Here is a 14299-nt window from a genome sequence, read left to right as displayed (position 1 = left end):
GAGATACCATATGTTCAACAGGGTCCAGTCACACGGGGAGGGAGTGGGGGTGCTGCTCCCTGGCCTCTGAGGGAGCTCAGCCTTCTGCTCAGCCTTCTGCAGAGCTGTGGCTCAGGCTGTGGCTTCTCCTCCTCCCTGTTGTCCCTGACAACAGATATTATACACAGTTTTTTCCCCCAGAAGTCCTCAGAGTGGGAGTGAGGCAGTGGTTCCATGGGGGCAGTTGGGGAGGCCAGGGAGGTCGCTACCCACAGGCACCACTTTGGCTTCCTGCCCTCTGCAGCTTCCGGCCTATCTGAGGAAAGAGGTGTGAACACAGAGTGACCCCCGCGGGTCGGCCACACCACCGGAGTGTCGCCTGGCTTTCGGAACTCTCACTTGTACGTTGGAATTACAGAGAACCATTGTCTCTTGCTCTCTCTAGAGCTTGTTCCCAGACCCCCCAGCAAATCTGAACCTGCAGGAGCAGGCCCAAGAAAGCTCTTCTCCAGCGGCTTCCTGTCCTGCCAGCTGAAATAGGGAGTGCCCTGCTGTGCCCCTCTTCCTGGAGGCAGTGCTGAGTTGTTCACGCCTGCCAGGAAGTTGCCCCTCCAGCGTGCTGAGGAAGCCACCTCTGTCAAACCCCTGTTCAGAGCTGAGTGTCGCCTGCAAGCCCCTCTGGGCCAGCGCCCCACAGCTGTAGGCCACACACACTTTATTTTCATAGCAACCCTCTCTGTTCCTGACCACGACAGCCTGGAGCCCGAGTCCAGGGGACAGGGATGGCAGGGATCTGCCACTGTGACTTTGGTCCCCTTCACCCACAGCTGTCAGCTGGGCATGTCTGTCCCTGTCTCTTGTGAGTCTGAGTTTGGCTGATCAGACAAAGCAGAGGCCTAGGGCAGGCAGACCTGTGCCTGGGAACTCAGTCAGGGGGTGAGCAGGGTTACAGAAAACACGGGAGAAAAGAGAACACTGAGCGGGTGGACAGAGGCCTCCATTCCTCACGACGGTGGGCAGGGGCAACCTCAGCCTTGAGCCTGAAGGCCAAAGCCATAAGGGCACACCCTGGCTTACCTTCCTGAGTAAGGAATCCTGCTGTATGAGGGCAGGACGCGCCTGAAGGTGACGAAGACCAACCCTGCCATTTAATAGATGAAGAGACTAGGGCCCAGAGATGCTGAATGACATGCTCAAAATCAGAGAAGGGGGGCAAACCTAGGATTAGAACCTGGGACCTACGAAGGCAACAGCAGTGCCAATGGCCTTCAACCTCCACCCCCAACACACCTACACACACAGGCTGCAGATGACCCTTCTGTGACTTCCACACGCTAACGAGAATGCCTTTGACTCAAGTATGTTTGCATACAAATGTGGACTCAAGGGGTGCCTGGGACCCACTCCATGATGATTAGAGCAGCCCAGCTGTGTACCAAACATGGGCCCAAGCCCTGCCTGCATTAGCTCACATAATCCTTGCAGCCTCAGTGGAGTAAGGATGATTCCCAACTTACACAGGAGGAGCCTGGGCTTGGCAAGATCCCTCACTCACCCAAGTTACTCAGCTAGAAAGAGGCAGAGTCAAGGTTTGTGCCCAAGTCTGCTGACTCCAAACACATGCTCTTAGTATTCCAGGATCTGCCCCCACAGAGACAGGACCGGCTTCTATTGCTCCCACTAAAAGCCTCGAATAGGCTCTGGAATTCTCCCCTGGGCCTTCTCTTCAGGCAGCAGGCATAGTTTTTGGAAGCAGGGAAGGTCAAGGGTTGTAAAGTTTGATGAATATCAATCTAGACACAAACATGTAAGAAGCCCATGGACCCTCATGGGGGCCATGCCTCAAGTTTACCTGAACCCCGACAGCACAATAGCCTGAAGGAAGGGTAAGGGCAAGCCTGGGGCCGGGGTTGGAGGGAGACCGACCTCGCAATACATACCAACACATAACGGTAGGTCTATATATCTTTCAAATCTACCATCATGTGTGTATCTTGTCCTTTAAAAAACAAAACATGTTTTTTAAGAAGTTACCCAAATATATTCAGAAGGGGTTATGACCTCAAACCGACCCATAATGCAGGCTTTTTGTAGCACAAGCCCTTGGGACACCTGTCAGCCTCCAGAACCAGCCAAGCGTTTCGTGCTTTGGGGATTTATTGTGATAAATAATAACCTGTCACCGCCTTGGCTGAGTGGTACAAAAAGGTTCTCGAATCTCCTGGCCCAGTTCATGCTTTGACTAGCCCGAAAGTTCCACTTAGCGGAGGCCGAGTATCCTGGCCTCCTCCTTACTCAACCAGAAAGATGGGTAGAGATCGGGGAGATAGGGTGGCCATGAACCACTACTCACCCCACCCCCCAGCACGTCATCCCCTGTTATTCTCTTCAGAGCACTTAACACTACACGAGTCGACCCCCTTCAGGTATCTGTCCCCTGCTAATCGCATCTCTGCCCAGTGAGCGAGCACCATGGGGTCGGGGACTAGGTCCTGTTCCCAGCACCTAGCACAGTGCCTGGCACACAGCAGGCCTATTTTGAATAAATGACCACATAGACCTGTTGACTGTCAGTGGAGAACTGTGTCCCTGCCTTACACACCTGAACTGAGAGATGAGATGATCCAGGATACACGTAAGGCTCTTCTGAAGGAAAGTACTGTGCCTCGCACAATGTCCTGAACGTGGGAGCTTATGGACTGGCCCAGCCCAAATATTTAATTGAAGACAATTGAAGTAAAATGGCCTTCACTCACCTCAGGCTCTTTTAGAAAAGAGGAATGCTGTTCCTCCCTCTTTGGTTATGAGCCCAATCTGGAGATCTGCTAAATCAATGCCAAACCTCACCCGAGCCCCTGCCCCACCCGACAGCCCCCAAGAACATTCGGACCCCTGTAGACTGCCCTGTAGACCTCTCCCTGGGTATCACTGAAATAGCAAAGCAGACATGAGTCCCTCTCTCCCCACAGACTCTCTCTGCACAGACTCTCTCCCCACTGACTAACAGGGTTTAGAAAGATTGAGGCTGTAGTCCCAAGGACGACTGTCCCTAGAGAGTCATGAGTCTCTCTGTACTCTAGGCATTCCAGAATATTTCCAGGAGAGGCCCGGCTGCCTGGACAGGCTTTTCTACTGGGTTCCCTCAGGCTCCTGCTCTCCCAGGCTGGCTTCTACGTTGTTAGCTTATTAACCCTCATACCATCTCTATGCCACACACCAGGAGCTCAGCTCCCGTCGTGCTCTTTCAAATCAGATCGACCCCGGGAGCTGGCCTGGAGCTCCCGGGCTGCATTTGGGTTGGAGCGCCAACTGTCCAGCACTTGTCCTAAGATTGCCACTTTGGCCTCAGCATTCGCCTCTCAGTTTTGCTTGCTCCCCCACCTTGCCTCCTAGCGTGCCCCAAGCCCGGCAGAACACCCCCAGCCCTCCTGGAGGTCAGAGGTGGCAGCAGAGGGGAGGCTGGGAGAGAGGAAGTTCCTCCTGGGAGCTGTTATCTGTCCCTGCCTTTACCCTCTATGAGGGCCTCTGTGGTTCTAAGTATCCCGTGAGATGACGTGCACAAGGGCAGATTCCCAGCAAATCCCCACCGACTTGAGCTTCCCTTCTTTTTTGGTCTTCCCAGAAGTCCCCTCGTCCCTCTAATTCAGTTGCCTGGATGGTGGCGAGCACAAATCCTTCCTAGAGGCTAAGTAACTGAGTAAGACGACCGAGTCAGAGAGGAACTGGAACAAACATCCTGAGAGACTGTATTTTCTGCTTGCTCCTCCGTAAGCCAGCTTCACATCCGGTTTCCTGCAGGCACAGAGACCCGGGCAGGGGCAGGGCCTGGCTGCAGCCCAGGTGAACTCCCCGGAAGGAGGGGGCCTGGTTTCCAAATCGGAGGGAAGAAGTCTGTAAACAGGCCAAGTAGGCCAGAGGGCAGGGAGAGGAACCGCATTGATGCTACCCTTTCCAGATGTGGGAACAGGACAGTTCAGCCACGGATGGTGGGTGCCGGGGCCCTGCACGGCTGGGAGAAAACACTTCTGACTGGCATTTCCTGGCACACCTGAGTGGCTTGATAATTTTCTGCACCTGAGACATGTGGGTGCTTGGGAACATTTTAACCCAGAGGCAAGTAAGAGAAGGTTTTGTGTGGATCTAGGCTCTTCCAGCTGAAGTGACAGAAAATTCAGCTCAAGTACAAGTAATAATACGTAATGTTGTATAGCATTGACTGTGCATCAAGCTTTATCTTAAGTCCACCTTAAACACTATCCCTTTCAGCAGTTCTCTTCTTGTCCCCATCTGAGACAAGTCACCGAGGAACCTGCTCAAGATCACACAATGTGGCAAGCCAGGATTAAGCCTCAGAGATGTCGTTCCTCCTCACCCCTACCCTTTCCTGCCTCTTGAGACTGAACAGGAAGAGAGAGGTTTGTGCGAGCGCACGTCCCCTGGCCCACAGAGGCAGGATGCAGGTGGGCTTGGAGGACAGGTGACAGGAACAAGGTTGCCTCGGAACTCCCCTTCTCGGACTTTAGTTCCTGTTTTCCTGTAGGCCAGACTGATTCTCATCTACTGCAACTTGACTTCCTCTACCTGTAAAGGGGAACACGGCTTCTGGCAGCCCAGAGCTCCATTCAGTGCCCCAAAGAAAAACAAACTGCCCTCTCCCTGTGCTCCCAATTTGGAAACTTCCAGAAGAGGGTTCTGACTGGCTAGTCAACAGAGACCAAGGAGCAAGGGATCTCTAAGAAGATGGGAGTTTCTCTTCTAATTCTTGGTCAGAGCTGTGGGAGGGGCCAGTTCCAAGGAGAAGGGTGTAGAGAACTTTCTGGACCCATGTGCCCTCTGGGTACAACTGATGAGTGGAAAAACTTTCTGAATCCAGGCCCGCAGAACACTGTGGGCCAGAATCCTGGGGGGCTGACTGGGCATCAGGGTCGGGGCAGAGAGGAAATAAGCGGGGTTAGTTGGTCTTTTTGAAAGGAAATGAGGGTAGGTGGAGAGGGAAGAAGTCAAGAGTTGAAGCTGGCATGATGGACAGCGGTCCTTGAGACAGGCTGGGAGCCAACCAGTGAGTATGAAGGACAAATGCTCTTGGGTGGCATTACTTCCCGGGTTGAATGGTTTTGAGGATTAAATCTCACGGACTTGTAGATACTAAATGAAACATCCTAGTTATTTACTTAGTACTGAGCCTGGCCCAGAGAAAGTGCTCAGCAAATGTTAGCTCTGGTTACAGCTCATAGCCTCCACCAAGTCTGCTGTCTTATTACAGGTATTAAAACTACTATACAGGGGCGCCTGGGTGGCTCAGTGGGTTAAAGCCTCTGCCTTCAGCTCGGGTCATGATCCCAGGGTCCTGGGATCGAGCCCCGTATCAGGCTCTCTGCTCTGCGGAGGGCCTGCTTCCTCCTCTCTCTCTGCCTGCCTCCCTGCCTACTTGTGATCTCTCTCTCTGTCAAATGAATAAATAAAAAATCTTTAAAAAAAAAAAACTACTATACAGCCTTCGAGCAACTATGTTTTATGCTGATCGCAGTTCTTAACAACTAAAGATATTTGGTGAGAATTATCTAGGCAGAAGACTCAAAGCAGACCCGTTAGGGATAGACATGTACCCAGAAACATGTCTTATTAATTTGTTTCTTGTTATTTTCTGTTGGGGAAATCCAAATTTCTTCTTTAGCTGTAACATGGAAGTGAGCCTTCGCAGGCTGCTGGGGTGAATGGAATGGACCCCTCTGATAGTTATCCCTGGAAAGACAAACCCCATATTGATATTTTCCTTCATGTCACTCTACCAGCAAATGCATTTGCTCCTCCCATGTGCCCTGCCCTAGAGAGGTGACAGGGGACGTGGAGGGGGGGACAGAGCCTTTCCAGAGTTCTTGAACTGCAGGGCCCTTAAATATTGGGTGGGAACCCCAATCCCAGAGGGCCCGAGTCACCAGGTAAACCCTGTAAAGTGTCCTGACGGCTTCAGGACAAACACCTACAGAAGCCAGGTGGTTCCCAGCTGTTGAAGAGGAACCTGTGGATTTTCAGAGCAGACAACCCAGCCAGAGAACTGCCAGTTTTAACTGCGCTTGTGACAGTTAAGCAAGAGGCCTACAAACATATTGCTTAACACCCATCCATCAGCACGCAGCCAGTCCAGAGGCCTGGGCCTGCCTTCTCCCAAAACTTGACATCTCTATTTGGGCCGTCTCCCCACAAAAGGTTCCCATCCAGACAAAGTTCCCCAGGAAGCAAGAGGCATCGGGCTGGCAGTCACACTGCCCACTAGGGTAAAGGCCACCAGGACTGGCATTGAGCCATGCAGGGCAGTGGAGAGCCAGAGGGAGGCTGGGAGGGAGCTGGGGCATCCTCAGCCTGCAGGGCCCCTCTCTGCCTCTCCCTGCTCCTGGCACATAGAAGTACGTGCTCTGGACACCAGCGGCATGAGGAACCGGAGCCAGGCCATCAGTGCTCCAGGCCGGTGCAAACAGGGAACGTGATCCCGCCCGCCTAGACCGCCCCTCCGGCGGGAAGCTGCCTCTCCCATGACTCCGGATCTGTTGGGTGGCTCTCATACTCCCCTGGGCCTCAAACCCCCCTAGGGGGAAGGAGGGAGGGGATCCGAGGGGAGCAGAGAGGAGGCTCGTAAAGAAGGCAGATTCTCAAGTTCAGCCCCAGACCTTCAGCCTCTGTGAATGACATGCTGCACTTGAGAAAAGTACCCGTGTCAGAATCACATACTTCCAGAGAGCCCACTAGAACTGGCCCCCGGACAACGCTTTCGAAAACGACTGTGCCATCATCTATAAATTGGAAGCTTTTGTGTAAAAATCTCGTTTCCATTCTGCATGAGGCCCGACCCAGGTCTACACGACCACTTCGCAGTGAAAAAAACAAACAAAAAAACAGCTAGGCAGCCTCTTGCCTCCTCCCCCCTGCCCCTTCCTGACGTTCACCTTAGCACCCCACCCCCAGTATACCCACAGATGATTGTGCACTCACATACGGTCTCTCCCCTCTCACCTTTGACTGCAGCCTCTGCTCCATCCTGCCTGCGGGACCAGGGGTAGAGGAAGTCCAGAGAGCTAGCGTTTCTCCTTCCCCAGCTACAACCAAGTGATCATAATGTCTTCGCTGCCTCGTGGAGTTCTGTTTCCTGACTCCGTTCTCCTGTGTCATCCCCCTGCTCAGATGGAATTTCCACAAAAGCAGAGCCTTGTTCTGGTGTGCTCTCTGTACTGTCCCCAGCACTTAGCACAGTGGCTGGCACACAGAAGGGGGTCAGAAACACCTACCAGCAAATCAAAACCTCAGTGAGATACACTTCACACCCATGGGCATGGCTCTCACTAAAAAATGGAAACTAACAAGTGTTGGCAAGGATGTGAAGAAACTGGAGCCCTCGTCCATTGCTGATGGGAACACAAACCCGGGGAGCCACTGTGGGAAACTGTCTAGCAGTGCCTCAGAAAGTTAAACACAGAGTTACCATATAACCTAGCAATTCCACTTGTAGGTATATGTGCTAGAGAACTGAATGCAGGTGTTTAGACAAAAACTTGGACACAGATGCTCATAACAGTATTTGCAATAACCAAAAGGTGTAAACAACCCAAATGTCCATCAAGTGATGAATGGGTAAACAAAATGCCATACAGTCATACAACGGAATATTACTCAGCCACAAAAAGGGCTGTAGTATGGATACATGCTAGGACATGGGTGAACATTATCAGCTAAAGAAGCCAGACTCAGGGCCACCAGGGTGGCTCGGCTGGATGAGCATCCAACCTGGGTTGGTTTTGGTGCAGGTCGTGATCGCAGGGTTGTGAGATCGAGCCCCAACTTGGGCTCCACGATCAGCTAGGAATCTGCTTGGGATTCTCTCTCTCTCTCAAAAAATTATAAATAAGTAAATTAAAAAAAAAAAGCCAGACAAAAAAGGTCACATGTTGTATGATTTCATTTATGAAAATATCCAGAATAGGCAAATCCTTAGAGACAGGAAGTAAATCAATGGTTGCCAGCAGCCGGGAGGAGAAGGAATGAAGAGTAACTATGTACGAATGGAGGGGGGGTTCCCTTTGGGAGGGATGAAAATGTTCTGGAACTAGACAGTAATGACGGTTGTACAACATTGTGAATATATCAAATGCCACTGAATTGTACACTTTTAAATGGTTACGATGGCAAATTTTATGTTACATGTGTCTTACCACAATAAACAAAAATGAAGGAAGGAAGGAATTAGTTAGCCATGGCCGTGGTATTACAGCGCTGCCCGCCCCCCCGCCCCTCCCGCCAGAGGCAGACAACTCAGTCCTGGGCTGAGCCTCACTGAATATTCAGGCCAGAAGGTGAGCAAGGAGACCTATGATTTCAATGCAGAGGGAAAGCAAATGACCCAGGTGGAGAAAGGGTTTTCAGAAACAGTGAGCAGCTTACACGGAGGCAGGGGTGGGAGACAGCTTGGTGGTTTGGAAAACAGCTGACAGGTTGTTGGGTTGCCTGGAGAGCAAGGGAGAGGAAGGGGTTCCTGCAGTGGTAGTCAGGCCAGATTACAGAAGAGCTCAGGCACCCAAGCAAGGAGCTCCGACGTTATCCCATAGGCAGCCGGGAGTCGCTGAAGAATTTCAAGAAGGGGAGTTACACAATCAGATTTGCCGTTAGCGTGTCCTTGAACCTAAGGATGTTCCATGAGACCCCAAAAGCAGCTGTGATGCAATTTCCCCTTCACACCCCTTGGACCTTGTTCATTTTTCACTCACACATATATTAAGGGGTTTTCTCATAGGTCAGGTGCTCTGGAAACAGAGACTCTGGGGGAGCGGTTTGTATGTGGGGTGGCCTACTGGGGGGAGGTAGAGTAACACCCAGAGGGGAATAAAGGAAGCGAGACTGGGTAGAGGCAAAGGCTGAACTGGGGTGCATTTGCAACAGACACGTCGGCCCATCCCACAGAAAGCTCTGAAGCTGGAGTGTCCTTAATAAGGCAAAGGGCCCAGTCTTTGGTCCCCCATGGACCGGACAGTCATTGGATGCAGGCTGCGCTCCAGGAAGAGGCAGAGTCTTGAACGTAACATCTCCCTCCCTTCAGCGGGGCAGGGGGGTGGAGTGCACATCCTGGGGACGGACTGGGCGTGGGGTGCCGGGTTCTGAGGGGGATCTGGGCAGGGCCGCAGGACACCCACTGCCAGCCTCCTGGGCTCAGAGCTCTTTGCAGCCCAGTGTTCATAGAGCTACACCCCGTTAGAGAACCAGCCCTCAGCAGGGTTTCCCTCAAACGTTCCAGAACATCACCTAGAACATCGTTCCTAACTTCCCCTCTTCATGCCTCTCTGTCATCACCAGTTACCACCCCTGGAGCTGCTGAATTCCTCCCCTACCGCAACACCTGGCTGCCTGCTGGGGAACAGAGCTATGTGGTCTTTTCTGGCAAAAACCCCTCCCTTTTGTGACGCACTCCCCTAGAGGAGCCCTCAAGAACTCCTGTGCCTCAGTTTCCAGGGTTAGCTCTTTATTTGGCCCTTGCTGGGTTAGGGAATAAAAGCCTGGGAAGCTGCGGTTTTCAGCCCTGGCTGCCCAGTAGCATCCCGTGGGAAACTAAAAAATAAATAAATAAATAAATAAATAAAACACCAGCTTCTGGGCCCCACCCCAGACCAATGGAATCAGAAACTCAGAGGGCGGGGCCCAAGCACTGGGAGTGCTTTTCCAATCTCGCCAAAAATTCGGATATGCTCCCAGGGCTGAGAACCACTGACCTCGATTTTTATTTACAAAGATCAGTCAGGGAGTGTGGAGGACAGAGATGATTCAGGGGAGAGAAGTGAGGGCCTGACCTGGACCAGAGGGGACAGGAATGGAAAGAAGAGGGTAGAGATCACAGAAGCAGAAAGAGCAAGGGCCAGCCGGGTTGAGGCTGAAACGGAGGTGGGTTGTGAGGGGGCGGGGCGGGTTGGAGGAGTCACCCGAGGGGAGGAGCCAAGAAATGCCAGTACCTGGGCCCCACCCCCAGGGATCCTGATTTGATTGGTCCAAGTTGCTGAACGTGGCCCTTGTCGGGCCCGGGTGGGTGTCAAAGCCGCCCAGGTGGTTTTTTTTTTTTTTTTTTTTTTTTTAAGATTTTATGTATTTATTTGACAGAGATCACAGTAGGTAGAGAGGCAGGCAGAGAGAGGGGGAAGCAGGCTCCCTGCCGAGCAGAGAGCCCGATGCGGGGCTCGAGCCCAGGACCCCAGGACCATGACCTGAGCCGAAGGCAGAGGCTTTAGCACCCAGGTGCCCCTCGCCCAGGTGATTCTAATGGCAGGCCAGGCTGACAGCCGGAGCTCTGGGCCACGCCACAGCCTCTTGCCTTGGGAACCCCACCAAGCAGGTGTCCCAGGTGTCCAGGTGGCCGCCACCCATTGTTGACAAGGCTTCTTGCCGTCTGGACCCTGGACTGAGGTCTTGAGCAACTCGAGTTTCTATCCAATCTAAACTCTCACCCTGGCACGCCCAGCCTGCCTCCTGGGAGAATGTCTGAGTGGGGTAGCTTTGCAGATGTGGAGCTGGACAGCTGTTTAGGACTCTTGTTCCCCCGAGGGCAGGGGGCAGGGAGCTCAGCATTCTGGGCTGTCTGCCCTGCCCCCCAAATGCGCTGGCCTCTGGCTTATCCAGTTTAGCATTTTCTTACATAGGTGATTTGTTTTTCCCAGAAAGGAAATAGCTCTTTTTCCTAAGATAAATATAATACCTGATTGTTGTAAAGGAAAATTTTCCCCCCCAGAATATGAAGTAGAAAGTGAAAATCACCCTTAATTCCAACCCCTGGAAGTGCCCTGGTGGAGAAAGAGCAAAGCCCCTGACAGCTGGGAGCTCGCCTGCCCGCACAGCCAAGTCTCGGTCTGCTCCTGCCGGGAATGGCCAGCGTCACAGAACTACTGGATTGTGAAGGTCAAGACAAAAACAAGGCCATTCTGCAATCACGTCTGAAGGAGACAAAAACAAGAGCATTGTACAAACCGGAAAAATAACACACCATCCCCTCCATCCCGGCTAATGGATGACTGGTGTTTTTGTTTTCACCAATGATAGCCTAGTTCCATTTCTTTCTTCATTCTTATTGCTCCATTGACAAGAATTATTAAGCTCTCTCATCATAAAATTACCCCTCTTCTCAGCAGCATCAGACCCAGAACAAAGCCCAGCTTGCTCGAACCATCTCCCCAAAGCACCGAACACAATGGCAAACCTGGTACTAATTGGCTCTTAGCATCCTCGCTCTGAGATGCCCGGTGTTGCCCATGCTCTGTGCTCTCCCTCGCTACAACAGCAGAGAGACCCAACCACCCACGTATTCCCGGAGGCCCTTGGCAAAGAGCATTGAAATGGTAGATTTCGGAATATATCCTTCCAGATAGCATTTTCCCATGCATATAGTTATAATTTTACTTTAAAAATGAGAAAACACTATAATTCTAATTTGCACTCTACCTTTTGTTAAATCAACAATATCTTAAGAAAAACATCATTTTAAACAGCTGCATCTTACTGTATGGATGTTGTAGACTTGCTAATACCACTCTAATTGTGTGATGCTGTGTCTCTTTAAGCCTATGAGAGTAGGCTCGTATGCTTCTTTTTTTTTTTTTTAAGATTTTATTCATTTATTTGAGAGAGAAAGAGAGCACAAGCTTGGGGGAAGGGCAAGGGGAGAGCAAGAAGCAGACTCCCCGATAAGCAGGGAGCCCAGCACACAAGGCACTCAGGGCTCAATCCCAGGACCCCGGGATCATGAGCTGAGCCAAAGGCAAACGCCTAATGGACTGGAGCTGTCCAGGCGCCCCTCATATGCTTTTTTTTAACATCAGCCATGCTGGCTCTCTCCAAAAATCCTGAGAGGAGTCACCTCTTCTCCAGACGTTGGTGTGGGGAAGCCACAGGTGAGGATGGAGTTGGCACAACCAGTCTTCAGGGGGCAGAGCACAGGTCCTCCCAGGTGAGACAGGAAAGTGGCCAGAGGTAGAGCCAAGCTTCAGAGTTGGCCCCAGAAGGAGGTTCTTGCTCCCTACCCTACTCCAAGTGTCACTCGCCCAAAGATCAGGGACACAGAACACGTTTGACCCTCAGCTTTCAGAACTTCTCCTTTAGAAGGGATTCTCCTTTAGACTTCCTTTAGAAGGAGTCCATTTGGGATACTCAAGCTTGGACGCCATTTTGGTAGACTTATGTTTCAGAGGAAGTTTCTCCAGGGCGGCGAAGCCAACAAAATTCTTAAACAGCAACGTCAGTTCAGCTCTGAACTAATTAAGGCAACCCCATTAAATCAATGCCAGGAAACGGGCCTTGTTCTAGCTCAATGCTTCTCTAGTTTTGCTGTGCTCTCCAATCACCTCCAATCACCTGCCGATCCTTACAACCCAATCTGGAGTTCACAGGTCTGGGGCCAGGACTAAGAGCCTGCCTTTCTGACGAGCTCCCGGGTGATCCTGAGGCTGCCAGAGTAGACAGGTCCCCACTGTCATGCTGGGACTGAGCCCTAAAAACCCGGTAAGCCTGTTGCTTACCAACATGCAACAGAATGCGATGACCACCAAGGGGCCCATTAGACCTCTCTGCGCACCTCTGAGAAGTCTCCACGTCCCTCCGAGGGATAAAGCCACGGCCGGGTGTATGTCCTGCTCTACGGCAGCTAAGCCACGAGTTTTGACACCACGTCCTGCCCACACGCAGCTGCACGTGGGCAACAACCGGGAGGCATGGCCGGGGTGGGCTCCCAACCTTCCCACCACAGACGGAGCTGGGAGCTTAAACAGACCTGCTCCCAAAGAGCCTGCTTTCAAAAAAAGGAATGACCCTGAGGCCCAGGAACCCCTAAACTGGCACCCCCTGTCCATCTCTACGATTATTCCCATATGAAATTTCATCAGTCCTCGGGGCATCTGCCTGGCTTAGTCAGAAAAGCATGCGACTTTTGATTTCGGGGTCATGAGTTTGAGCCCCACCTTGGGTATAGAGATGACTTAAGTAAATAAAAACTTAAAAAAAGGAGTTCATTATCCCAAATTGAGGGTTGAAAATAAAAATAGGTTCAAGAGCTTAGCTTACTTCATGACTGACAGATTCATAAATGGTACTAAGGGATACAGGGAGTCAGCAAATTGGAGAGGTGACTCTTACCCCCTCAAGCAACCCTTTCTCTCTCCCTCCTTCTGCTTTTGGGTCCTTGCACCCATGCAGGGCTGAGCAATTCTCATGCTCTCTGGCATGCCTTGATGCCTACCACCCCCTCTCCACCATCCCCTTGGTCTCTGCTTGACACCCTCACCCCTATTCAACAAGGAGTGCATTTGTGGAGGGGCCTCTGAACAATATCAGTGGATAGTGGCAATGTGTTTGGTGACCAAATTTTGCATCAAGCTGTGATCAGTTTCCAGTTTCCTGTCCTAGAGCTGTGTGTCCAACATGGTAGCTGTCAGCAACATGTGAGCAATTATTTTCATATTAATTAAAATTAAATAAATTTTAATATTCAGCTCCTCAGTTGCACAAGCCACATTCTAAGTGCTCAAGAGCCGTGTGTGACTAGTGGCTACTGTATTGAATGGTGCAGATATACAGTGCTTTCTAGATTTTCTCACCAACATCTTAGAAGGCCGTAGGGTGCATTTGTGTGGTTTAGAAAAAGGTACCCCTTCCTCAAGACACCTCACTGACCCTTGTAGGAACAAGAGAGCAATAAATATTCAAACTACAACTGTACTATAAATGGCACCCCCACTGTTGTGCAGTGTACAACCTGCACCACCACATGCAGCCACCTTGATGAAAGTCCTTCACCAATCTTTTGAGTTTCACTACTCTCTGTCTTTCCCACTTCAGACCATGGCCTCTTATCTTTTCCCTTCTGGAAGCTTTTTTCAGTTGGCTTCTGTATTCATGCCCTAGAGCTGTAGTAACAAATTACCACAAATGGGGTGGCTTAAAACAACAGAAATGTATTCTCTCAAAGAAATTCAAAGCGCGGGTGTCAGTAGGGCTACACTCCCTCCAAAGTCTTCCTTCCTGGCCTCTTCTAGCTTCTGGTGGTTCCAGGCTCTCTTTGGCTTGCAGCCACATCACTCCAATCTCCAGTCCCACCTCCACACGGTCTTCTCATCTGTGTCCGTGAATCCTTCTATTCTGCTCAAAGGACACTTGGTCCTTGGAGTTAGTACACCCCTGGGCAATCCAAGATGCTCTCAGCTCAGGATCCCTAATCACATCCGCAAAGATGGTTTTTCAAAATAAGGTCATATTCACTCACAGGTTTGGGGCATTGGCCCTTAGACATATCTTCTGGGAAGCCACC

The 14299-nt window shown here is 51.3% G+C and overlaps 1 long non-coding RNA gene across 1 annotated transcript; it reads left to right on the top strand.

The window, feature by feature from the left end:
• Nucleotides 1-9700: 9700 nt before the first annotated feature.
• LOC125098573 (uncharacterized) lies at nucleotides 9701-11012 on the top strand. Its single transcript, XR_007126884.1, has 2 exons — nucleotides 9701-9897; nucleotides 10736-11012. It is a non-coding gene; the product is annotated as an uncharacterized LOC125098573 (long non-coding RNA).
• Nucleotides 11013-14299: the final 3287 nt, after the last annotated feature.

Source organism: Lutra lutra, chromosome 4 (genome assembly GCF_902655055.1).
Source record: "Lutra lutra chromosome 4, mLutLut1.2, whole genome shotgun sequence".
NCBI classification, from domain to species: Eukaryota; Metazoa; Chordata; class Mammalia; order Carnivora; family Mustelidae; genus Lutra; species Lutra lutra.
Note: the sequence above shows the minus strand (reverse complement) of the source record. Positions and strands in the feature narration are given on the sequence as shown.